Raw genomic sequence first — 26,826 nt, 5'->3', positions numbered from 1 at the left:
ATGTGCCTGAAAATGGTACCAATAAAAACGACAATTCGACCTGCAAAGAACAAGCCCTAACATAACTGCCGGCAGAAATATAGGAAGATTCTAGCTATCAAAATATGGCAATGCTTGTTTTTTGCAAAAGGAGAAAGCTTTTTCTTCAAGTGTTTGACAGCAACATAAACATGATATAAATCTGGTATCACTGTAATCGCATCAAAACGAATAGAGTAGTCTAATCACTTACACCACATGAGGAACAATGTAAAAAAAAAAAAATTAAAACCAATTCATCACCTGTAAATTTTTTTCATTCTTTGTCCCAAAGATCTTAGTAAGACTCGGATCACATTTATCCTGTGCTCTATGCTGAGCGCTTACACCGGGGTTCCTGTAAAAATCTCTGAAATATGTGATTCAGACAGAACCCCCGGTGGAAGATTCCCCATTATGAAGCAGATAGATGGCGTCCTCAGTGTTCCTATCTTATGATCCGGTGGTGTCCGTCTTTTTATGCATGCATAAAAGTGCGGTCGATCAGTATTGTGCACTTCTGAAAAGAACACTGAACAGAGGCCAGACGGAGTCCAGAGTAACTCTGCTGCCTCATTATGAATGGATCCCTTGGGGGGGGGTTTGTCTGAATCACATCACTCAGAGATTTAGATGGAAACCCCAAAGTAAGTGCTCAGCATAGTGCGCAGGAAAAATGTGATCCAAAATATGTAAAATGTTCCCCCAAAAAGGCATTAACTCAATACACAAAAAAGCAAATCGCCACTCAGGTCCATCATCTGTTAATGGAAATATAGCGGGCTTCCACGTTACTGGTAGTACAAAGGCTCTGGAAAAGGGCTATGGCTCCTTGCCCTGAAAAGAAATGCAGAAAATTCTATGCTCCCAAATGCAAGTGCTCCTTTCCCTTCTGAGCCCCAGTGTGCCTGAACTACATAGAGCTTCCACATGTTTGGCATTTTTGTAATGATGAGAGTCCTAATTTACAGGGAATGTGTGTCTCCAGAAGCATGAGCTAGGCCCTATAAATATACTGGGCATGTGTATATCGATACTACTGAATCTGATTGCGTAGGATAATATGACACTGAGACCAAAGTTGATGCAAATAAGTATATTTAACAAGTGTAGCAAAACTAACGGGGCACTTCCTGCAATTGTAACGAAAACACAGCTCAATATAAATGTCCAGAGTAACTGAAGAGCGGGGCGCGACCGCTAATATAACCAGTCCAACAGTAATATAACGCAGGTGTGTACAAGGCACTAAACGTAGGAGTCCAGCAGAAAGTATGTAAGCACACCGCATTTAATGAGGCAGTCCAGTGATCTTAAAAATGAGCACGCACACAGCACTAAAGTGTAGAAGTCCAGCAATCATAAAAGGTGGGAATGCACTTGGCACTTAAACATGGAAGTCTTGCACAGCAGCCCACACAAACACAGACCTAGAGGATAAGATGTCAGGATTCCTTACAGGCCACAGCAGTTCCAGTAATATCTCCAACTAGAAGTCCAGACAGTTAAGCACAGACAGCATCAGGGAGACACCCAGAGGGCTACAGGCAGCAGAATGAGGAGAGGCAGGGCACCGAGTAACGGGCAGTAGCAGCATGGAGTCCACCAGCAGAACAGCAGGAACCAACAGCAACAAAATACTCAGGTAAAGAGGAGCACATGACCTGGACTTAAATAAATAATGACAGGAAATTCCATGGCAGGACGAGCTACAAAACTCCATCTTGGATTAGGGCAAATAGGCACCTCAGAAGTGGCCTCAGGACAATCCAGGACCAGGCTTTTCAGGATATTTCTGATGAAATCGTGTAATCTTTTGGAGGAGCACAGATATTGCTCACCGGCTCCCAAGAGTTTTCTTCAGAAGGATATCCTTGCCACGTGATGATTCACGTTGATTCCTGCAGATCCTAGAGTCCAGAATCTTCACAACAAACTGTTCTTGTCCATCCACCAACACAGGCTGAGGAGGAGGCGTAGTGTGACCCTGAAAAGTATTTGGAGACACTGGTTTTAATAGGGAGACATGAAATACAGGATGTACCTTCAAGGTCCTTGGTAACTTCAGACAGGCAACGGAACTCACGATCCCAGAGCTCTTGAACGGGCAAATGAATTTTTGCCCGTTTCTGTGATGGAACGTTGTATGTCAAGTTTTTTTGTGGATAGCCAGAGTCCCCTATCTTGAACATAGGTGCAGGCCTCTGAAAACCATCGGCAGATCTCTCCTGTGAAGTAGATATTCATTTAAGATTTCCAGATTCTGTCTCATTGCCGCCAACCTCTCATGAACTGCAGGCACCAATGCATTGATCGGGGATCTGGGAAGAATACTGGGATCATAACCCAAGTTGGCAAAGAAGGGTGTTACCTTAGTAGATGAACTCAGAGTCTTAACAAAATTCTGCTAGCAGAAGCAACTCCAACCGATCATCCTGCTAATGCTATATTAGCCATTGAAGATACTTTTCCAGAGTCTTATGTCGCTCCGTCTGACCATTAGTCTGAGGATGATACGCAGAAGACAAACTTTTAACACCAAGCGCAGAACAGAATTCCTTCCAGAACCTGGAAGTAAACCGCACTCCCCAATCAGATGATTTCGTCCGGAACTCCATGCAGCCGGAACACATTCTGGATGACCAGATCTACTGGCCGAGGGAAGACCAGTACAAAGGGATGAAGTGGGCAGCTTTAGTAAGGCTATCTATAGCCACCAGAATAGAATTCTTTCCACCAGAGGTGGGCAATTCTACTATAAAGTCTATCGAAATAGACCCCCAAGGGCGAGAGGGACGGGTAATGGTTATAGCAAACCAGTAGGTGATACACGAGGAGTCTTAAAGCGTGCACATACCTCACAAGAGAGAAAGTAGCTCTTCGCGTCTTTCAAACAGGTAGGCCACCAAAAAAACTGGCTGAGGAACATCTGTGTCTTCTGTACCCCCCCCTGATGACCAGCCAACTTGGAGTAATGGACAAACTTGACATACTGTTTTTGAGAACCAAGTTCACATCAGCAGTCGGGTTGGTGAGAAATGGGTCTGCGTCATAGGACTCCTTAATGGTCTTCCATAAGTCCTTCTAAATGACTCCGACAAAGTTGGCATCAGACAAGAGGATATTGGACGGGGCATGACTTTGGGACAAAGCATACACTTTCCCATTACGTGACCCTGGGCGGTACGAAATGACAAAATTAAATTGGTTCAAAAATGGACTCCAATGAGCCTCCTTGGAGAAAGAAATCTAGCAGATCAAAGATATTCCAGATTGCGATGATCAGTGAGCACAATAACTTGTTGTGCTGCCCCCTGCAGATGGTGTCTCTAATCCTAAATGCAGCGATAATGGTTAGAAGCTCTATCTCCCACATCATAGTTCTTCTCTGCAGCGGAAAGTCTGCGAGAAAAAAGAAAAAGGGCATAAGGATGTTAGACCCTTGTCTCCTGTTCTTTGTGAGAGGATGGGCCTCAGAACAGTCTGAAGTGTCCACTTCCACGATGACAGGATGTGCTGGGTTAGGGCGAATCAGTACAGGTGCAGAAGTAAACCGGGACTTAACACAACTAAAGGCTACCTGAGCCTGTGAGGTCCACAAGAAAGTGTTTTCCTTCTTGGTTAGCTGTGTAATGGATTGAAGAAATCGCAGAGAAAGTAGAATTAGTTAGTCTTACCGGTAATTTGGTTTCTAGGAACCTTCCACGACAGCCATATCGGATGTCTCCCCGCCCTAAAGGGGGACAGGAAACACACAAAAGGTTAAATAATCCTCCCCCTTTCTGCTACCTCCAGTGTTTTTTCTAGACACACTAGCATGTATAGTTACCCCCAAAGAACAGGAATCATCCAATAAGAGTATCAGATAGGGAGGGAAATTAATGCTGTCGTGGAAGGTTCCTAGAAACCAAATTACCGGTAAGACCAATTCTATTTTCTCTAGCCACCTTCCACGACAGCCATATCAGAGAAGAACCAACAACTAATTTCTTAGGGAGGGACGACAGCCTGCAGAACTCGTCTGCCAAATCCCTGTTGAAATTTAGTCTATATAGTGTCTGGTGAATGTATGGACAGACGACCAGGTGGCGGCTCTGCATATCTGCTCAGATGCTTTCCCTCTTTGCCCATGAAGTTGATAGAATGGGATTTCAGAGATGTAGGAGGTGGAACGTTCTGTGATGAATATGTCAAGCTGATAGCTTGTCTGATCCAATTCGCAATTGTATTCTTTGCCGCTTTTTGCCTTTATTCCGTGAGGAAAACTGAATAAATTCTGGTCAATTCTCCAAATCTCAGTCTATTGGAGGTAGAAGAGAACCACCCTACAGACGTCAAGGGTGTGGAAGACTTCTTCCTTCGCATTGGAGGGATTTGGACAGAAGGAAGGTAATACAATGTCCTGGATGCTATGAAATTTCGAGACTACCTTAGGCATAAAGGAGGGATCTAATCTCAGGATAATGCTATCCTCCGTGATAGTTAAATAGGGTTCTTGTATTGACAAGGTCTGTAATTCTCTTACGCGCCTCGCGGTAGTAATTGTTACTAAAAACAGTTTTAAGTTTTAATTTCTTTAGAGTCATGGATGACAGAGGCTCAAACGGATCCTTGGTTAATCCTTTAAGAACTAGATTCAAGTCCCAGGGGGGAACTTGACTACAGAGTCTAGGACGGATTCTAGTTGCTGAGGTCATGAAGCATTTGACCCAACGATGGCTCACCAGAACTTGATCAAAAAAATGAACTAAGATTACACCTGGACCTGTAGTGTACTGGGTGCGAGTCCCAGATCTAAGCCACTTTGAAGAAAATCTAAGATCTGTGCGATATTAGGATGGAAGGGATCTGGAGTATCTGGGAAACACCAGGATGAAGATTTTTTCCAAACCTTCCCATAGATGGGAGATAGGAAACCAGTGACTACATTTTTGTAGAGTTCGTATTACTTCCTCAGAGAGGCCTTTAGCCTTCAGAATTCTGGCTTCAGTAGCCAGGTTGCAAGGTTCAATCTGCGTGGGTCTGGGTGTAGCAGAGGACCCTGGTGAAGGAGGTCGACCTTCTGGGGCAGAAGTATTGGGCCATCTTGAGCCATGTTCAGTAAAGCTCCGTACTAGCTTCTCCCTGGCCACATGGGAGCAACCAGGATTGTAGTAATGTGCTCTGAACGTATTTTCTGTAGTGTCCTCACTAGTATGGGAATCGGTGGGAAGGCATAAGCCAGACCGAACTGCCAAGGATGGGAGAAGGCATCTACTCCCCCATGCCTCGTCGGTGGGACTGAGGGGGAAAAAAAAAATAAAAAAAAATAATAATAATTATATATTTCCACCTTCGTGTTTTGACTGCTGGCAAAAAGATCCACATCGGGATTCCCCCACCTTGACACCAGAGACAAAAATACCTTTTGGTCCAGGCACCATTCCCCGGGGTGAACGTCCCTCCTGCTGAGGAAGTCCGCCTGCGCATTGTCCGATCCCCTTAAATGTACTGCTGATATGGGACAACAGATGGTTTTCTGCCCAGGAAAAAAAATTCTTGCAGCCACTAATTTTAGATTGAAGTTTTTCGTGCCTCCTTGGTCTCGAAGGAAGGCCACTGTAGTCACGTTGTCTGAGTAGACGCATACATGATTTCGGATGAGGGTTGATGCTGCATTCAACGCCTCCTCTACCGCTTTTAGTTCTCTCATATTTGAGGAGCTGGCTCTGATGTCTGGGGTCCAAACCCCCTGAAAGTGTGATCTTTCCACTATAGCACCCCAGCCTCCCTGACTGGCGTCTGAGGTGAGTATTTTTAGGGGAAGCTGATCCCAGCTGACTCCCCAATGGAGGTTCTGGTAGTCCAACCACCATAGGAAAGAAGACCTTACATGACCAGGAAGGGGGGGGGGGGGTTCTCTTGGTCAGCGTGTTCCAATACATCCTTGAACGCCGGAGCACATGGGACTGAAGAATCCGAGTGTGGGCCTGAGCCCAGAAGACTGTCTGGATGCACACTGTAAGTGATCCTAGGATGGACATTGAGTCCCTCAGGGTTGGTGCTCTCTGATCCCTGAACCTGGAGATCATCTGAACAAGGTTGAGCTGTTGCTCCCTGGGCAAAAAAGATGTTCTCTCTCTCTTCTGAGTCCAGGAATATCCCCAAGAACTTCTTCGCTGAAGGATGAAGGTCTGACATTTCCAAGTTTGGGATCCAACCCAGGGACTGTAAAATTTCCAGGGTCCTCTCCACGTCTTGGTTCAAGCGAGTTATGGATGGAGCCACTATTAGAAGGTCATCTATGTATGGGATAATGCAGATTCCCTGCTGACAAATGAAGATCATTGCCTCCGCCATAATCTTGGTAAAAACGCATGGAGCAGATGACACGCCGAACGGCAGGACATTGAATTGGTAATGGTTGACCTGGTGACCTTGGGAAACCGCAAACCTGAGGAATTTCCTGTGGTCTGGATGAATCGGGACACGATAGTAGGCGTCCCTCTCGCCTGTTGTCGCCATCACCCAGTTCTGTCCTATGAGAGGGATTGCTGACTTGACTGACTCCATTTTGAATCAACGTTTCTAGGTTTCTTTTGTTCCCGAAGTGACTTTTTATCGGTGGCGTTTTCCCAGCATACTGTCCAGGGCTGGGCAGAATATATAATTTCCCTGAAAGGGGATCACACAGTTTTGTTTTTGACATAAAGTCTCCTCCCCAAGATTTCAGCCACAGTGTTCTCCTGGCTGAGTTGGAGAGGACTGCAGATTTTGCTGCTACCCGGACGGATTCAGCAGAAGAAGAAGCTAGGAACCCTGTAGCTTTTTGTAATAGGGGAAGAGAGTCAAGGATTTCCTCCCTGGAGGTCCCCTGAGTAAGATGATCCTCCAACATACGAAGCCAGGGGAACAGGGACCTGACTACACATGTAGAGGCTATATTGGCTTTAAGCAGGGTCGTGGAAGTGTCCCAGGATTTTGTTAGCAAACTATCTGCCGATCCATGGGATCTTTGAGCCGAGACGAATCTTCAAAGGGAACACCTGGACACCTGCACGTCCACCTTAGGGACTTCCCATAAGGAGCAATCTCCATCTAAGGGAAGCCTATTTCTTAATTCTTAGGGGACGCCAAGTCCCTTCTCAGGGAGGGCCCATTCCTGCATAACCAAGTTACGGATATTTTCGTGAATGGAAAAACCTCTTTTGGGCTTTAAGCTTCAGCCCCCCAAACATCTCATCCTGTATAGGAGTATTCCACTTCCTCCTCTTCCAATCCCATAGTTTCCCTCATCAAACTAATTCTCCCATATCTTCGGAAGAGAAATTGTATTTTTTGTTATTGGATTTGGGGGTGGAAGTGGAACCCTCATTTTCCCAAGCATCCTCTGAGTTAGAGGTATCAATCTTGCCCGAGTCAGAGTCTGATTCCACGGGCGCCATTTTCCTTTTCCTAGGAGGAGGGGGCTGTGGTGTCGGGGTCTGGGAAAATGTCGTCAGAGAAGATTGGACTTCCTGTCTGAGCAGCTTTATACTATCCAGTAGGGAGGGCTGCTCTGCACGTAAAATATTGTCTGTGCAGGGCTGACAAAGTATCTTCCTATATGTAGAGGAAAGACTGGAACCCACACACACATGCAGCTTGGTGGTTTACCCTTTTTAAGGGCAGAGGCCTTGTTTCCCTAAAAGAGAGGCATACTAACTCACCTCAGGAACTACTGGGACAGAAAAGGGGGGACCCACCCCGCTATTTATAGTAGGAGGGTGAACGCTGGGCTCCGCAGAAGCAGGCAGTATGGGTTTGTCGCCGTCCATGGTCAGTGTGTCACACTAACCTGTGCAGGTAATGGCCTTACCTGGACCCACCCAGACCAGGGTATATATAACCGAAGTACACCAGCGAGTTCTATGCTCCTCCTTCCCTCGGTCCACAGGTGGAGGCAGTCTTCAGTCGCCCCTAATCCTCCAGCTGCTTAGTAGCTGCAAGCTGTTCAGCAGCTGCCCCATCCCACGGACTTCTGGCATTAAGCTGTGGGGTTGATCGGGACTCACTCACCCGACACCTGGTGATGCAGGGAGCCCCAGCAGTGACACGATTGGGACACCGACTGCCCCATCCCACAGACTTCCGGGACCGCCCGACACACACCGGCCGCACATTTGTTCCAGCCTGGAACGCAATGGGAGCTAGACCGGAAGTTCGGTGCTGGCTCGGTGTCCCTTTCGGTGCGTCAGGGATTCCCAGTCTGCCCACACGCGTGGCCCTGGATACAGCCGCATGAGGGAAGAGGATGCCGATGAGTTCTAGGACCCCGGCCGCACAGCACCGGCCCACTTTACCCCACGGAGGGGGCACGTGGGGTCCTGATTACCATACGAAACGGAAACTGGAGCAGCCTTTCCCACCGGAGAGCAGAGCCCCCGACCATTGGCTGCCCGGCCTACAGGTAGATGGTGTAGTGCCTCCGGTCACCGGCCATGACAGCACTATCAAGACCTCTTCATGCCCCATAGGGGGACAGGAAAAACACTGGAGGTAGCAGGGAGGGGAGGGTTATTTAACCTCTTGTGTGTTTCCTGTCCCCCATTAGGGCAGGGAGACATCTTCCGATATGGCTGTCGTGGAAGGTGACTAGAGAAATTATGAATAAATAGTCTATAAAAATTTGCGAATCCAATGAAACGCTGCACCTCCTTGACATTTTTAGGTGCGGGCCAATCAAAATCTTACTCTGCCTCCATGTTAAGCCCCTGTGGCGAGATGACATACCCCAAAAATTGAATCTCTGTGGGTTGGAATCCACATTTCTCAGGCTTAGAGAGGATTCTTTTTCTTTCAGACATTTCAGGACAGTTTTTACCATGCTCCTGCTGTTACTGCAATGAGTCAGGGGAAAAAAAAAAAAAAAAAAAAAAAAAAAAAAAAAAAAGAAGTAAAATATTGTCCAGCTAGATCACAATAAAATGGTCTAACAGATCTCTAAAAATATCAATAGCCAGATGTTGGAAAGTTGCTGGAGCATTGCAGAGACCGAAAGGAATCACCAGATATTTGAAACGCCCATACCAACATCTAAATGCAGTCTTCCATTCATCTCCAGAGCAGATCCGAATCAAATTATACGCTCCTCGAAGATCCAGCTTAGAGAAGATCTTAGCATGTCATACTCTTTCCAGCAGTTCAGGAATCAACGGTAAAGGGTAGCAATTCCAGATGGTTATCAATGTATTCCTTCAAAACCTGCTAGCTGGTAGACATTGAGTGGAATAGCTGCCCCCGGAAGCAGATCAATGGGACAATCATAAGGTCCGTAAGGAGGAAGCTGATCTGCCATTTGGAATCTGATTGCGTGGGATAATATGACACAGAGACCAAAGTTGATGCAAATAAGTATATTTAACAAGTGTAGCAAAACTAACGGGGCACTTCATGCAATAGTAACGAAAACACAGCACAATATGGAACGATGCAAGAAAACTAACAGCACTTCCTGCAATTGTTTTTTTTTTTTAATCAGATTGTTATAATGAAAATGTTAATAAAAACTAACAGATGAAAAACTATCACCATCCATCCCCCCCCCCAACCACACCCCCAGCCCGGTCCACAAAAGAAATAAGAAAATTATACAGAAAAGCACAAACCTTATGAAAATATAAAATACATGCACATAGACACAGTGGATAAAAATGTCGACCAAAATCAACTATTTAGACGAATAGGTTCGCTGCCGGTAGTCCCGGGATGTCCAGCCAACCAGCCCAAATTTGCTCAAAAGTATTCGGTCGTCCCCTCTTAAGGTATATGGCTTTTTCTCTATAAAGTATATACTTTAATTTATTAATATATTCTGTCCGAGATAGCATACCATTGGATTTCAGACAAGGTGTCATCAGTTTCCTAGCAGCATAAAGCATTCTGGCAACTGCGGTTTGAAGGTATTCATCTCCTCCCACATCCTCCACATAACCCAAGACACAGACAACGGGGTCTCGCGGGATATCCTGTCCTGTAGTCACATGAATCAAATTAAGGACCAGAATCCAAAATACCTGCAAGCAGGGGCACGTCCACAACATATGCAAGATATCAGCATTCTCGTGCGCACATTTAGGGCACTGCGAATCCGTCCTCATCCCCATATCAAATAACCATTTAGGGGTTCTATAAACTCTATAAAGAATATATAGTTGGGACAAACGATTGGATTCACTAAGAGACAGCCTGGGGACCAGCTGCAGAATAGTTTCCCATTGATCCTCTGAAATATCGCCCAACTGTTGCTCCCACTTCGCCAGCGCTCCTATCGGATGCCTCACCAAAACTATTGAAAGAAGTCCACCGTACACAAATGAGATTAAACCCCTAGAGGATGCCTGCAGCCCGAGCCTGCTGACAATAGCATCCTGGTGTATAGATATACTATTCATTTGGTCCTGCACTGTGTAGGCATGTCGCAACTGCAGATACTGGAAGAACATTGACACACAGACGGGATTTCCCGCTCCAACACTCTAAGGACTTAAACCCCATCCTCCACTAATTGCGACAGCCACCAGATACCTATTCGCCTCCATTGCGCAAAACCTTTAAGCGATCTCATTTGCGGCAAGTACATGTTATCCCAAATAGGGGAGTATTTTGTGAAACCCGTGATTCCTCTTAACTGTTTAATTTTATCCCACACTTTAATCATGAGAAGGACTGTAGGGTATATAGACGCTCAAGGTTTAAATCTGCCCGCCTCTAAATTGGAATATAGGAGCCTGATCCAGCTAATAAAACCCGGACCAAACCCCATACAGCGAAGTGTAGCCCAGAGGTAAGTCCACTCTACACTGCCAAATGCCTTGGCGGCACCCCACATTATCTGCATTTTCAAATACAATCGCCTAATATTCATGGCCGTAGACTTACGAGGCATGAAACCCGTCTGATCCGAATGCACTAACGATTCCACCTTCGAAAGTCGAGTGGCCAAAACCTTCGCCAGGAGCTTAATGTCCACCGTCAGGAGGGAAATGGGTCTATATGACGCCGGGAGATCGGGTCTTTATCCTTTTTTTGCAGCACAGTAATTATAGCTTCCCGCATAGAAGACGGGAGAGCCCCAGAACTGAAACTATCATTGAATACAGCCAGCAAGGTAGGGAGTAGTACAGATTTATACTTTTTGTACACATCAACCGGTAGCCATCCACCCCCGGCGCCTTACCATTGGACATAGATCCCAAAGCCTCTTCAAGCTCCCCCAAGTCCAGCGGCTCATCAAGCATACGCCTCGCCTGTTAGACATGGGAATTTAGCGGGCCCCAAAAAGTTGTCAAGGTCTTCAGTCGAGGCCTTGGTGTGTGAGGAGTATAACTCAGTATAAAAAGTCTCCAAAATACCTGGTGCGTTATTGAAAAGTTGCCCACTCACATTCCGAAGGCCGGCTATAAACGAGGACCCCTGCTGTGCTGAAGTGATAACCGAGAGCAAATGACCAACACTCTCCGCATTTTCAAAATATTGAACTGACTGAAACATATGTTTTCATTTCCCAATTTCTAGCGTCATTTTAGTCACCTTCAACTGTGCCTCTTTTAGCCTCCTGCGTGACGGGAGTGAACCGCATGGAGAGAGCCTTTTCCGCATCCTCCAGCTCATGAAGTTTAAGCTGAAATTCTGCTCTGGAATTGGATTTAAGCTTTGAAATCTCACATATATACATGCCCTGCAGGTATGCCTTCAAAGTTTCCCAGACAGTCAAACTAGATGCTGAACCCAAATTAAACCTGAGATGTTCCTGCATCTCAAAGCTAAAGCTATCATTCTTATCCACTAGCTGCAGCCAAAATGGATTAAGTCGCCATAACGGTTTAGTTGTCAACCCATTATCCCCCCCCCCCCCTTGATTGTAGTGAACATGGGCGAATGATCCGACACTTCTCGGCAAATAATTAACGTCTAAAATTTTTCTCAGCATCAAATCATCACCCATTTCAAAATCAATGCGTGACACTGAGGCAATGGTACAGGAGAAGCATGAATATTGGTAGACATCAGGATTACGACTTCTCCATGTGTCAGTCAGGGCTAGCTCCTGTAACAAAACTCCGAAAGGTGTACAATTACCTCCCGGTTTCAGGGGGTGCATGATTACCTCTGTCCCAGTGAGTGTCCAAAACATTAAAATCTCCCACCACCATATAAGGGGGGGGGGGGGGGGGAGAGATGTATATAGAAATGAGTATCATCTTGGCAAAGAGTTTGCAGAATAGAAAGACGAATTTCCCCTCCGTGTCCACCACCACCTGATTGCATGTAAACTGGGCACCTGTACAGACCAGTATGCTAACTCCCCGGGAGTATTGAGAGTACGTGGGATGATACCCATACTGTACCCACCTCTTATTTAATATATCAAGTGTCTCAGGAGTAAGATGCGTCTCTTGTAAGCATATAACATTTGGCTTCTGATCCATTATAAAGGAAAATACGGCCTGCCTTTTTACTGGGGACTTTAGCCCTCTAACATTCCAGCTAAGTATTTTAACGTCACCCATTCTCAAGTCGATGTACAGTCGGTACCAATATCCACCGTGTCATAGTAGAACTTGTTGTTCACAAAATTTACATAGGACCCGACAAACCCATAAAACTCCCCCCCCCCAAACTCTCCCCAACATATCCCCCGGCAGTGCCAAGGGTATTTCAAACAAGGGAGATGTTATTCCCTTCCACATTAGTTAACTGGCGTTTCACTTCCTAACTGCTGCCCACACATAACAGGATGAGTCCCCACAGCACATGGGAACCATCTATTGCAAAGCGACAACATGTCAAGCAGTTTCCTACAACAGAACCGAAAGTCAAGACACCAGACAGCGCAGAAGTGACCAAAGTAGCAAATACATCATCAGCCTCATTCCCGGTCTTCCTCATACTTCCTCAGCTGCTGTTCATTTAGATCCAGCCAGTCCACAGCATCTTTAGCATCCAGAAAAAAAGTGAATTTTGTTCCTGGCCTCGACCCACAGCTTGGCCAGGAATATCATAGAATATCGGATACCTATGACCCTTAGACGTTTTTTGATGTCCATAAATTTAGCTCTCATTCTTTGGACTTCTGGGGAAAAGTCAGGGTAAAAAGAAACTCTGGAGCCATCAATAGAAAGGTCAGGATGTTCCCTTGAGTATCTAAGGATATTATCCCTGTCCCTGTAGTTGATTTTAGCCAAGATAGGTCTCGGTTGGTATCCAGGAGGAGGAGGGCGGGTAGGAACCCTGTGAGCACGTTCCACAGCATATAAATGAGTTCGATTATCAGCTCCTATTTTCTCCTTTATCCAGGCTTCAATAAAAACAGTAGGATTTTTGCCTTCATAACGTTCAGGCATGCCAACAATGCGGACGTTGTTCCGTCTAGACCTATTTTCTAGGTCATCAGTTTTGGCCCACACAGCAATCATATCTCTTTTAAGTTCTTTATGATGCTGCGCTGCCTTAGACACAGTACCCTCCACAACTCCGACTCGTTTCTCAAGTTTCTCGGTTCTGTCTTTAAGTTCATGCCTCACATTTTGCATGGATTCTTGTAAATAACCCAGCTAAGTGAGCACAGAAGAGATAGCAGACCCACACTGCATAACTGCCATCAGCACATCTTTGATGGTAGGTTCAGTTGGCATTTGTAGCTGCCGGGCTTGGAGCTGGCTTTTGTTTTGCTCCACTAGTTCTCCCCAGCTGGCCGCAGCATCCCGCTTCTCCCGATCTCCAGAGCCTGTGGCCTCCTCCTCTCCCCCACCTCCGGATCCTTACCTCCACCTACAGACTCCAGCTCTTCATCTGACTCCTGGAGGGGTTTGCGCTCTGCCTCCTCCACTCTGGCAAAGCATCTCAGCCGGGCTGCCACCTCCCTGTTACTGGCTTCACTGTCTGCAGCTGCTTCCTCCAGAGCACGCGTTGTGGTAGCGGTGCCATCTTGGGACCCAGGCCCCAGCTCACTGGTCACTCTTCTCTGACTTTTTTTGGCATGATATAGGGCTAGAGGCTGAATGTCTCTGTCCAGCGGTACCCGCAGGTCTCAGGAATGCACACAGGTTAGTTACTGACCGTGCTGTGGGGATATAGCGGCAATAATCAGTAACTGTGTGGGAGCTCAGCAGACCCACGTCTTCACATGCTGCTAGGCCACGCCCCCCCACTTCCTGCAATTGTAACGAAAACACAGCTCAATATAGAAATGTCAAGAGTAACTGACGAGTGGGGCGCGACCGCTAATATAACCAGTCCAACAGTAATATAACGCAGGTGTGTGCAAGGCACTAAATGTTGGCGTCCAGCAGAAAGTATGTAAGCACACTGCATTTAATGAGGCAGTCCAGTGATATGAGCACGCACACAGCACTAAAGTGTAGAAGTCCAGCAATCATAAAAGGTGGGAATGCACTTGGCACTTAAACATGGAAGTTCCGCACAGCAGCCCACACAAACACAGACCTAGAGGAGATGATGTCAGGATTCATTAAAGGCAACAGCAGTTCCAAAGGCGAATAGCTCCAACTAGAAGTCCAGACAGTAGTTAAGCACAGACAGTAGCGCATCAGGGAGATGCCCAGAGGACTGTAGGCAGCAGAACGAGGAGAGGCAGAGCACCAAGTAACAAGCAGCAGGGAGTCCGTCAGCAGAACAGCAGGAGCCAACAACAATTAAATACTCAAGAAAAAAAAATAAAAAGAGGAGCACACGACCTGGACTTAAATAATCAGGACAGGAAGTTCCATGGCAGGGCGAGATACAAGACTCCATCATGGATCAGGGCAAATAGGCACAAAAAAGGAAAGTCCGGAACCTCACTGCATGAAAAAAAATAAAAATAATATGGAATCAAAATCATCACTATACCTGTAGATAAATTTCCAAAGTGGCATAATTTACAAAATGGGGTCTCTTGAGAAGGGATTCTGCTCTTCTAGCGCTTAGGGATTCTGTATAGTCGGCAAACTGTTTTAGGAAAATCTGCGCTCCAGGAAGCAAATAGCGCTCCATCCATTCCGAATCACATCGTAGTATTTCCCGATTACATGTAGGGTATTATTGCACAACGAACTGAGGTCCATTTTTTCTTATTAGCCCTTAGAAAAATTAAAACCTTGGGGCTAAAAACATTTCAATTGTTTAAATGTATTTTTTCTTCACCACGCAATGGCATAAAATTCTGTGTGGTGTATGTAGTATCAACATGCAGCGTGGTGGCTCAGTGGTTAGCACTGCAGCCTTGCAGCACTGGGGTCCTGGGTTAAAATCTTACCAAGAACAACATCTGCATGAAGTTTATGTTCTCCCTGTGTTTGCGTGGGTATACATCGGTTTCCTCCCACACTCCAAAGACATACTGATAGGGAGTTTAGATTGTGAGCCCCATAAGGGGAGAGTGATGATAATGTACATAGAGCACTGTGGAATAAGATAGCGCAATATAAGCAAAAGCATAATAAAATGCTCATTGCACTCGTAGATGAATTCATTGTGATGTGTAGTTTGTAAAGTGAGGTCACTTTTTTGTTGTAGTTCTGGCACCTCAGGGGCTCTGCCAATGTGACATGGCACGCTCAAACCATTCCAGCAAAATCTGAATTACAATATAGAGCTTTTTCCCCTTCTGAACTTTGTGCCTCATAAGTAGTTTTCAACCACATTGTTCTGCCTTCATACACGTTGACACGGTGTGCACTCTAGCACACAGCATAAACCACCTTCTATCTTCCAAAATAAGCAGACCATTCTCTGTAGTCTAACTTGTTTATGGGTGAAGAGTACAGAACATGCGGTAAAACTATAAAGAATACAAACGACATGGGTAAGTATTGGGCAGATGATCACACAACCAACAATTCCAGGAAGTATATAGTGTGATGCAAACTTTACATAGAAATACACAGATGTCTAATTACATCTGCTGTGCACTGGCTGCCATACAGTTAACAACATCTCTGAACAAAACTGCATTGCAAGAAAGATTAATCTTACCAGATATGCTTTACCCAGATAACGAACTCAAGTAGGGGAGTTACAGGAGGACAGATAAACACGTGTGCCCTTATGAAATACACAGAAGAAAATGGCATCTCCCTCATACCAGAATACATTGCTTCATTCCAACAATGCATTGCTTCAATCCCACTGCAACACTTCTGTTGAAGACACAGGCTGTAAATGCTATTTAAGACAGCTATAAATTCAGCCACCACTAGATTGTATTATGTGCTAGTTTAGTTAGCGCAAACACATTTGCCTATTCAGAGGGCAGAACACGCATATAGGGTATCAGTGTACGTAAGAGAAATTGCACAATAAAAGTTAAGGTTTATTTTCTCCTGCTATGCTTGCGAAAATGAAAAAATAGGAGGTAAAAACATTTTTATAGGAAAAATATTTTCAGTTCAAATTTAGTGAAGCACCTGGGTTCAAACTGCTCCCCACATGTCGATAGATTCCTTGAGGGGCTTAGATTGCAAAAAGGGAGGGCTCCACTGTTTAGGCTCATCGGGGGCTCTCCAAATGCAATATGACATTTGCATGACCGTTTCATCAAAGTCTCCATTTCAAAACGTCACTTTCCTTTCTGAGCCCTGCCGTGTGCTCAAACAGTAGTTTTCTCCCACATATAGGGTATCTGCAAACTGAGTAGACTTTGCACAAAAAAAAAAAAAAAAAAAAATAATATATAATAAATAATAATAATAATAATAATAATATAGGGCTAAAAACATTTTTGTGAAGCACCTGGGATTTTAAGATGCTCAACACATTCAGATAGATTCCTTGAGGGGGTCTAGTTTCCAAAGTGGGGACACTTGTTGGGGGGTTTCCACTGTTTAGGCACATCAGGAGCTCTCCAAATGCAACATGGCATCCGCTATAGATTCCAACCATATTAGAGTTCAAAAAGTCAAACAGAGTCACTTCTGAGCCGTGCAGTAATTTTCCACCACTAATGGGGCATCTGCGCACTTAGGAAAAATTGCACAACATATTTTAGGGTCCATTCCATTTCTTCTTGTTAACTTTGTGAAAATAAAAAATGTGGGGCCAAAGTGAAATATTTATTTGCATTAATTCCTGTGAAGCAGTAGAGTTCATAAACTTCTTGAATGTGATTTTGAGGACTTTGAAGGGTGCATTTTTTAGAATGGTGTCACTTTTGAGTATTTTCTGTCATATATTCCTCCCTAAAGTCACTTCAAATGTGATGTGGTCCTAAAAAAAAAAAAAAATTGGTTTTATAAGTTTTGTTGGAAAAATGAGAAATCGCTCGTCAACGTTTAACCCTTCTAGCTTACTACAAAGAAAATATTTATGTTTAGAAAATTGTGCTGATGTAAAGTAAACGTGGAAATGTTATTTATTAACTATTTTGTGTGACATTAATCTCTGGTTTATGGGTATAGGAATTAAAAGTTTGCAAATTGTGAAATGTTAAGTCTTCACTGAATTTCAGATAGTTTTAACAATAAACACAAGTCATATTGAACAAATTTTACCAACATGAAGTACAATCTCAGAATCAGTGGGATCCTTTGAAGCGTTCCAGAATTATTACCTCATAAAGTGACAGTGGTCAGAATTGTAAAAATTGGCCCGGTCATGAAGGTGAAAACAGACTTGGGGGGGGAGGGGTTAATGAGGATTTTTCAACCCAAAAAAATCCATATCCCAAAACTCCATGTGAACATATACCCTACACTGACCTGCGATGACAAGTTTAAGTTTTCTTGCTGTGAAATATGCTCTAGTCCCAAAATAAATGCAATAAAAATTGGGACAATCTGTGCATTTTTTCCCCACTGTATTACTTGTTTATCCAGACCCAAATAAAAAAAAAAAAAAAATTTCACTATTCATTTCAGTCTGAAATCGCTGTTTGTGGTGTATTTTTTTCTTTAACGGTGTTGTCTGCCACTTACACAACCAAATGCAAAAAGGAAGCAAAATGACAGTTGAGGAATTTAGGCTGTGTTGTGGGGGGCTTCAAATATGACTGATCAAGCAATTTAAGCAAAAAACAACTCAATAAACACACTGCATTAAAAATAAAAAAAAAAGCTTCAAATTCAAGCCACGCAATAAACCCATTAGGCTGCGTTCACACTATTGTCAGCCGCAGCATTGCACAGGACCGCCGCTGCGGATTTAGAGCGGTCTCTGGATCAGACTATGCCGCGTAGATTACCACAGATTTCACCATCTGCAATGCCAAGATTGAGATGAGCAGCAAACCTGCGCCTTTTACCTACCAAGTCCAAAACGGCATCTGGTGTAGCCCCTGGCTATTGGGGCACACTGTCCCTGGTTACAAAACCCACGGGTGCCAGGCACAACACACCCCAACCCCGAGCCATGGGAGAAGAAAAAGAACCAGCCACACTTCTCTTCACCTCACTCCTTCACATTTGTTTTAGGCACAGAGTTTGCGGCATGAGCGCTTTACGGCCAAACCAGTGAGATTTCTCACACCAGCGGTGAATCACCGCCTTCCACCTCAGCACAGTAATCACAACAGGTAACAACAACACAGCAGACTCCGCCCACTCTTCTAGCCAGAGCGCATGCGCAGTACTGTCCGGCTGAGGGTTCTGCGCCAGCATAAGTTGTTTAGCGCTCGGTCATCTTTGTGCCCGGTGCCGGAGGGGAGAGGTGAGTCTGGACTTTCTTGTTGCTCGGTTTTATCCCCGGTTTTCACGTGCACATGTCAGGAGGAGCAGCTATAGATATAGTGATCATCCTGCACAGTGAGCGGAAGTGTGCCTGCTCGTTACCATGGTGACCGCTCACGCCTGGCTCACTGTGTACTGTAGGCGCTGTAGTCTGTGCTGCTGCTCAGGTATGGCGGCTACTGGGGCACAACTTCTTACAGCCAATAACAACTCACTAACTTTCTGTGTAAACCTATTACATACAGGCATTTACAAACAATGTGCCTGGCTGCCAGTATGATGGGGTGTGCTATTCGCGTGAGCCCCCCCCCCCCCCCGGCAGCAGCAGTGCCGCCATCCCCGCGCGTGAGCCCCCCCCCGGCAGCAGCAGCAGCGTCACCATCCCCATGCGTGAGCCCCCCTGGCAGTAGTAGTAGCAGCAGCAGCCCCCCCCCCCGGCAGCAGCAGCGTCATCCCCGCGCGTGAGCCCCTCCCCCCGGCAGCAGCAGCGTCATCCCCGCGCGTGAGCCCCCCGGCAGCAGCAGCGTCATCCCCGCGCGTGAGCCCCCCGGCAGCAGCAGCGTCATCCCCGCGCAAGAGCCCCCAGCCCCCGGCAGCAGCACCAGCCATCTGCGTGAGTCCCCAGTAGCAGCACCAGCCATCTGCATGAGCCCCCAGCCCCCCGGGAGCAGCGTTAGCACCCATCCCCCGGCAGCAGCGCCAGCCATCCGCGTGAACCTCCAGCCCCCGGCAGCAGCGCCAGCCACCCGCGTGAGCCCCCGGTAGCAGCATCAGCCACCCATGTGAGCCCCCAGCCCCCCCGAGTAGCAGCGCCAGCCATCCGCGTGAGCTCCCACCCCCCGATAGCAGCGCCAGCCATCCACTTGAGCGCCCACTGATCCCCCAGCCCCGGTAGCAGCGTCAGCCATCTGCCTGAGCCCCCCCGGTAGTGACGCGAGTCTCCTGGTAACACCGTAAGCCAGGCGCAGGATCCCTCGTAACGTTGGGTGGCAGCCACAGGTGTCTCCATAACTGTGTGAGCCAGACTTAGATGCTTCTATAAAAATGTGTAGTGGTAACAGATGCCCCCACTGGTGGACTTCCTTTCACGAAGCATGTAACATATGAAGGTACAGTAATTTCTTGGACCAGAAATTTTTAGGGGCTTAATTGCAAAAGGGGTGAATACATATGCACATGCCAATTTTTAGTTATTTGATCCCATAAATTTAATTTGTGCCTTTATTTTCTCACTTCATTTAACCAATTTAGGGTACGTCTCCACGCTGCGTACTGGCAGCGCTTTGTATGCAGCGGAAACCCCGCTCTGCCCAAAGCGCCACCCCTGTTGTATGCGCGGTGATTCCGCATGTGTTCTTTGAACACATCCGGTATCACCGCATCGTATCTATAGACTGGGCTATTTATCTTGCGGAGACTGAGCGTCTCCGCAAGATAAATACTGTAGACATGCTGCAGTCTGGAAAGACGCGCCGCATATCCGGTTACGCAGGGATGCGTGTTCGCACACATAGTGGAGATGGGATTTCATAAAATCCCCTCCACTATGCTGTAACATCTGGACACTGTGGATTGGACGTTGTGGCTGTACGTAGCGTCCAATCCGCAGCAAATCCTGATGTACCGTATTTTTCGGACCATAAGACGCACTTTTTTCCCCAAAAATTTTGGGGGAAAGTGGGGGGTGCGTCTTATGGTCGCAATGCATGGTACCTGGTGCGCTGGTGGCAGTGGGCGAGGCTCTGCGGTACGGTGGTGGCAGCGGGCTGTGCTCCGGTGCAGGGGCGGCGGCTCCGCCGGCATTTCTTCGCAGCCCGGAGGCCCCCGCACACCCCTTGCTGGGCGCCGCCATGTTGCGGTGGCCTCCGGGAGCATGGACGCCGGCAAGATGGCCGCCGGTCCGGGGACGGCGCATGCGCAGCTTCAGATCTCGTCCCGAGATCTCAGGGAACGAGATCTCGTTGCCGAGATTTGAATCTCGTCCCCCGAGATCTCGGCACGAGATCTGAAGCTGCGCATGCGCCGTCCCCGAACCGGCGGCCATCTTGCCGGCGTCCATGCTCCCGGAGGCCACCGCAACATGGCGGCGCCCAGCAAGAGGTGTGCGGGGGCCTCCGGGCTGCGAAGAAACGCCGGCGGAGCCGCCGCCCCTGCATCGGAGCACAGCTCGCTGCCACCACCGCACTGCGCCGCCCGCTGCCACCACCGCAGAGCCCACCTGTCCCTGCCACAGCTGTCCCTGCCCCTGCCACAGCACAGCTCCCCCTGCCACAGCTGCCCCAGCACAGCTGCCCCTGCCACCGCTGCCCCTGCCACAGTTGCCCCAGCACAGCTCCCCCTGCCCCAGCTCCCCCTGCCCCAGCTGCCCCTGCCCCAGCTGCCCCAGCTACCCCTGCCACAGCTCCCGCTGCCCCTGCCACAGCTGCCCCAGCACAGCTGCCCCTGCCCACCTGCCCCAGCACAGCTGCCCCTGCCCCAGCTCCCGCTGCCCCTGCCACAGCTGCCCCAGCACAGCTGCCCTTGCCCACCTGCCCCAGCACAGCTGCCCCTGCCACAGCACAGCTGCCCCATCACAGCTGCCCCTGCACAGCCCACCCGCCCCAGCCCAGCGCAGCTGCCCCAGCACAGAGCCGCCACCACCGCACGAGCCTGGACCACTGAATGACCCCTGTGACCAGTCCTCCACCTGTGCCGGATCCCTTCCCAGGTGAGCTGAATTCGGACTGTAAGACGGACCCCCATTTGACACATTATTATTTTTTTCCCTATTTTCCGTCTGAAAATAGGGGTGCGTCTTATGGTCCGGTGCGTCTTATAGTCCGAAAAATACGGTAATCCTGAACGTGGAAACATAAACTTAGACTGTTTAGTGCTGATGCATCACACACATCGGATTACATAAATATTAAAACACAGTTTGTAATGTAACAAAATAGGTAAAAAGCCAAGGGGGTGGGGACGGGTGAATAGTTTTGCACGCCACTGTATAGACTGCATAATTTATTATTGTAGCACCATCCCTGTTACAGAGAATGTGACACTGGGAGATTTTATGTCAGCCTGAGCATCGATATGCACTGCGTTCTATGCATCTGTACAAAACAACATGCAGTGGAATGTCTTATTCACAAATCCTGTTGATTGCAGAGTTATATTTTTTTGAATTACAAGATGGCAAAATTACAAAGATTCTACCTCCAGAGTGGTATCGGTACAGTGATTGGGAGACAGAACTAATTATATTGCAGCAGTCTAAATAAGTTTGTGTCCCTGATGGATTACATGAAAGGTACATTCAGACGTCCGTACAAATCGCTTTGAGATTGGACTGGCTGTGGGTCTCCCGACCCGAGCGTGGCAGCCACATAGAAATTTATGAAGCTGTCACTCTCGGGTCGGTAGACCTGCGGCCAGTCCGTGCATTGTGATCCGATTTCTGACCAGTCTGCATGGACATTTGAACGCACACCAAGGCTATGTTCCCACAATGACTCTATGGTCAATTTTAGTTGTTGCTTATTTTCTTACATAACAGTGTAATCACAGCACAGGTGCGCTGAAGACACAGAACTTAATTTCTCTGTCTTCTCCATTGTCTGTGTCTGCGGTAATTAGACTGCACTCGGGTGACATCTGAGAGCAATCCAATGTTTTACACACACCCATAGACTTATATGGGTGCACGTGGTTCGATTATTGGCGCACCGTCATGCTGCGATTTTTTTCTCATATCAACTTGGCATGAGCAAAAAAATCTCACATCTGTACTGCCGCATAGTATAACATTGGGTCGAGTTCTATCCCATAAGACATCAGATAGCACTTGGCCGTGTTATACGCTCGTGTGACTGAGCCCCAAGAAACCTACCTGGTCTTAGCCTTCAAATACTGGCAGGAAGTATCTCTTGTATCAGAAAATATTTGTAAGTTTTGCACTTGCGCAGAAGATAGGTGAAGACTCTGGCCATACAACAGCAAATTAGGTTCACATAACCGCACCTGCGCGGGATTACAGAGCCGCAACTGCACGTCACAGGTTAGTGTGATGTGCATGGAAGGGGGTTGCCATTATAATGCAGATAGGAGACAGGGATTTCTTTCGTGCACCACATGCTCCAGAGCCTGGAAGAAATCATTAAGATAAAGTATTAAAACTTCTTTTCTCAATATCTACACTGCAGCTATAAGGCATACAAGGAAGACTGGTTTAACCATTCTATTACCTGTATGCCTATAGTAATAGCTTAAAGTCGGCCAGGGGGTGACAGATTCCATTTAAATATTTTTATTGGGCTTTAACAAAATTGATATGAAAACAGAATATTCCAATTATATTCAATAAATATGTTCAATAATAATAAAAAGTTGACTTTTCTTAATCTTCCGTTATCGTTAAACATTACAATAAGGTAACTAGCTTGGCCCGTGTGAAATTTTCGCACATTGGTCATCGGGGGCGCAGGCAATTCCAGAAATAGCAAGCTGGTCAAATGTAAATGTATTTCATGAGATGATGAACACAGACAGGTATTTATATCTGTAGATTGGTAATACAATAAATTGGTTTGATAAGTAGAGGCCAAAAATTGTCTTCTGGTTGAGGTTCCACCTGCAGGTCATTGTGTCTTTCTGCAGGTTTATGAAAATGAATGCTTAAACTGTATTTAGTGATAAAATTGTGAATGTGTGGTTTGTTTGGCTCTTTTCTTGCTGAAGGCAGCAAGTTTACCTTTCGAATGTTGTATCATTTGTGCGTGTGGGGCGAAGTAATCATCGAAAAAGCACTGCATGTTTACAAATGTCTTTGCGTATGTGACTCACCATGTGTGTGTGGGGCGAAGTAATCACAGAAAAAGCAGTGCATGTATACAAATATGTTTGCATATGTGACTCGCCTGCAGTGAAGTGTGCAATCCTCCAATGTGCCTGAAATTGGCTGGGCAAACAATTGAGCAAGCTGGAAAGACCCCAAGGCAAATGTTTGGATTTGTTTGTGATGTCTGTAAGCAGCTTTGTGGTAGTGTGCTTTGGGGGTAGTGTGCTGCCACCTGCAGGTCATTTGACCTTTCAAATGGTGTATCATTTGTTTGTGTGGGTGGAGTATGAATGAAGCAAGTGTGCAAATCAATAGGCAGTGCTTGTTTACAAATGTGTTTGCATATGTGCCTCACCTGCAGTGAAGTGTGCAATCCTCCAATTTGGCTAAAATAGGCTGGGCATGCAGTTCGGCAAGCTGGAAAGCCCCCAAGGCAAATGCTTGGATTTGTTTGTGATGTCTGTAAGCAGCTTTGTGGTAGTGTGCTTTGGGGTACTGTGGTGCCACCTGCAGGTCATTTTTCCTTACTGCAGGTTTATGAAAATTAATGTTTAAACTGTATTTTGTGATCAAATCGTGGATGTGTGGTTTGTTTGGTTATTTTCTTGCTGAAGGGGGCAAGTTTATCTTTCAAATGGTGAATCATTTGTGTGTGGGTGCAGTATGAATGGAGTAATCACAAAACAAAGTAATCACAGAAAAACAGTGTTTAGAAATAATAGAATAGATTATAAGGGTGTTTGTTTTAATGGGGTTTTCTTTTTAAATGAAATTTTCAATGAGCTGAACTTTTAATCATCTGGACGGCAGTGTTGGACTTCACTCCCTGCCCCCCTTCCTATCCATAGAATTTTATAGTTTTTCTAAGTTTTGTAAATATTTATATAGCACCATTGATTCCATGGTGCTGCACATGCAGTGGCGTATCCAGGGGGGGGCAGCCGGGGCAGTTGCCCCGGGCGCAGGCAGCAGGGAGGCGCAGTCGGGCCGCCCGGCCGCCTAATGCAGCGGTCCGCAGTATCTCCCCCCCCCCGGCGGCTGCATTCTGCCGCTACCAGTCCTGGGAGTCGGCGGTTCTCTGTGTCGGCTGTCAAGCTGACAGCCGACGCGGAGAAGGAGGCCATGCCGACTCCCAGGCAGCAATTGTACTTGGCGTCTATACAGAGCGACGTCAGATCACGTCATGTGATCACGCTGCTGACGTCACTCCCGGCGCCCAGAGAGAACACTGGTGGTAAGTGTGCTCCTCTGTGGAGCTGAAGAACCACCGAAGATGGGAGATGGGGGGGTGCTCATGAGTGGAGATGGGGGTTAATGAGCGGAGATGGGGCTTTAATGTGGGAATGGGGGTTAATGAGTGGGGATGGGGGTTAATGTATGGGGATGGGGGTTAATGAGTGGAGATGGGGGTTAATGAGTGGAGATGGGGGTTAATGAGTGGAGATGGGGGTTAATGAGTGGGGATGGGGGTTAATGAGTGGAGATGGGGGTTAATGTGGGGATGGGGGTTAATGTGTGGGGGTTAATGTGTGGGGGTTAATGAGTGGAGATGGGATTAATGTGGGGATGGGGGTTAATGAGTGTGGGGGTTAATGAGTGGAGATGGGATTAATGTGGGGATGGGGGTTAATGAGTGGGGGGTTAATGTGTGGAGATGGGGGTTAATGAGATGGGGTTAATGTGTGGGGGTTAATGAGTGGAGATGGGATTAATGTGGGGGGTTAATTAGTGGGGGGTGAATGTGGGAATTGGGGTTAATGAGTGTGGGGGTTAATGAGTGGAGATGGGGGATTAATGAGTGGAGATGGGGGATTAATGTGTGGAGGGGTTAATGAGTGGGGATGGGGGTTAATGTGTGGGGGGATTTGGAGTGGGGGTACATAATGTGTGGGGGGATTTGGGAGTAGGGACGAGGGGTTATTGAGTGGGGATGGGTGTACTTAATGTGTGTGGGGGATTGGGGATGGGGGGATTTGGAGTGGGGGGTACATAATGTGTGGGGGGATTTGGTGTGGGGGTACATAATGTGTGGGGGGATTTGGGAGTAGGGACGAGGGGTTATTGAGTGGGGATGGGGGGTACTTAATGTGTGTGGGGGATTGGGGATGGGGGGATTTGGAGTGGGGATGGTATTTAATGTATGTGGGGAGATTTGAGGACACAAAATGAAGAGTATGTATGAGGAAACAGTATGGGGGATGGGTGCAGACAGTAATGGGTGCGAACGGGTGAATGCATGTGGACACAGTATGGGGAGTCGGGGATATGTGTGAGCAGACAGTATAGAGAGTGAGGGGGTAAATATATGAGGAGACAGTATGGTGAACAGGAGGGATGTTAGAGGAGACAGTATGAGGAGGGAGGGGAATAGTGTGTGGTGACAGTATATTGCAGATATTTTTATTTAGGGGCATTATAATGACACTTCTATCTTTAAGGGCATCGTGTGGGGATTTGCTGCAGAAGACCGGAGAAGATGGAAGTCTGCAGAGACTGCTGTGGATGAGAAAACTCATCATGGGGTCTGGACAAGAAGAAGAAAAGGAGACCGACTGCAGAGACGACGTCATCTATAAGGTACCTGGATGTAAATATTTGTGATACTGACTAATTCTCATGTTTTTATTTGTTAGGAACATTAAAGAGTTTGTCCAGGTTTGTGCTGATTCTGCAGACATTCTATGTGACTGCAGACTTCTGAATTCTCACAGTGCTCACTGAACGCTGTCAGGATTCTCTCGTGCCGGTAATTTACATACATACGGTCACATGCTGACTAGACATGTGTGGCCTCACTCAATGAAAGTGAACGGAGCGAGACCGGGCACGTCTAGTTGGAATGTGGCCAGAAGTATACAAATCACATACTTGTGCTGACATGACTGTACATCGGCAAGGGAGAATCCTAAAAGTGTGCAGTGCATTCGTTGTGAGATTCAGAAGCTGCAATGTCAGGATTCAGCTCTGCAGGTTCCAGTACTCATCACATGGACACTTCACTCATATGCGATTTTCATAGTTATGGTCCTGTGACAACGAGCTTCTCTTCCTGCTTTCAGTTTTTTACTGAACATTGAGAGCATTAGGGAGGGCAGCTCGTGGGTACATGACTAACTGTACAAGTCGCATATGTACTTGGGGGGGGGGGGGGGGGGGGCGCCGAACCAAATTCTTGCCCCGGGTGCCAGAAAGCCTAGATACGCCTCTGTGCACATGAGAAGGGTTTACATCAAAATACAAATATCACTTACAGTAGACAGACTAACAAAGGTAGACCGGTACAGAGGGAAGAGGACCCTGCCCTTGTGG

General features: G+C 46.9%; 1 protein-coding gene and 1 long non-coding RNA gene across 6 annotated transcripts in view; one reads left to right on the top strand and one right to left on the bottom strand.

The window, feature by feature from the left end:
• LOC141089558 (uncharacterized) overlaps window positions 1-18,524 on the bottom strand; it is a 30,189-nt gene extending 11,665 nt beyond the window's left edge. The window contains exons 1-2 of one of the 2 annotated variants that reach the window (XR_012232325.1): window positions 18,282-18,524; window positions 16,771-17,244 (exon numbers count right to left, since the gene is read on the bottom strand). This is a non-coding gene — a long non-coding RNA (uncharacterized lncRNA). Of the gene's footprint in view, window positions 1-16,330; window positions 17,245-18,281 lie in introns of those variants that run through there. The other variant, XR_012232324.1, reaches the window with a different exon arrangement.
• Window positions 1-26,826, top strand: part of ARMC2 (armadillo repeat containing 2) — a 286,378-nt gene that overhangs the window by 31,924 nt on the left and 227,628 nt on the right. The window contains exons 1-2 of one of the 4 annotated variants that reach the window (XM_073576048.1): window positions 18,617-18,681; window positions 25,956-26,094. The exons of 1 other annotated variant lie outside the window; for it this stretch is intronic. The gene's annotated coding sequence lies outside the window, so the exon portion shown is untranslated. Of the gene's footprint in view, window positions 1-18,547; window positions 18,682-25,955; window positions 26,095-26,826 lie in introns of those variants that run through there. 2 more of the 4 variants (XM_073576045.1, XM_073576050.1) reach the window with 2 other exon arrangements.

Source organism: Dendrobates tinctorius, unplaced genomic scaffold, assembly GCF_039654945.1.
Source record: "Dendrobates tinctorius isolate UK_male_01 unplaced genomic scaffold, ASM3965494v1 ptg000046l, whole genome shotgun sequence".
In the NCBI taxonomy this organism is placed as follows: Eukaryota; Metazoa; Chordata; class Amphibia; order Anura; family Dendrobatidae; genus Dendrobates; species Dendrobates tinctorius.
Note: the sequence above shows the minus strand (reverse complement) of the source record. Positions and strands in the feature narration are given on the sequence as shown.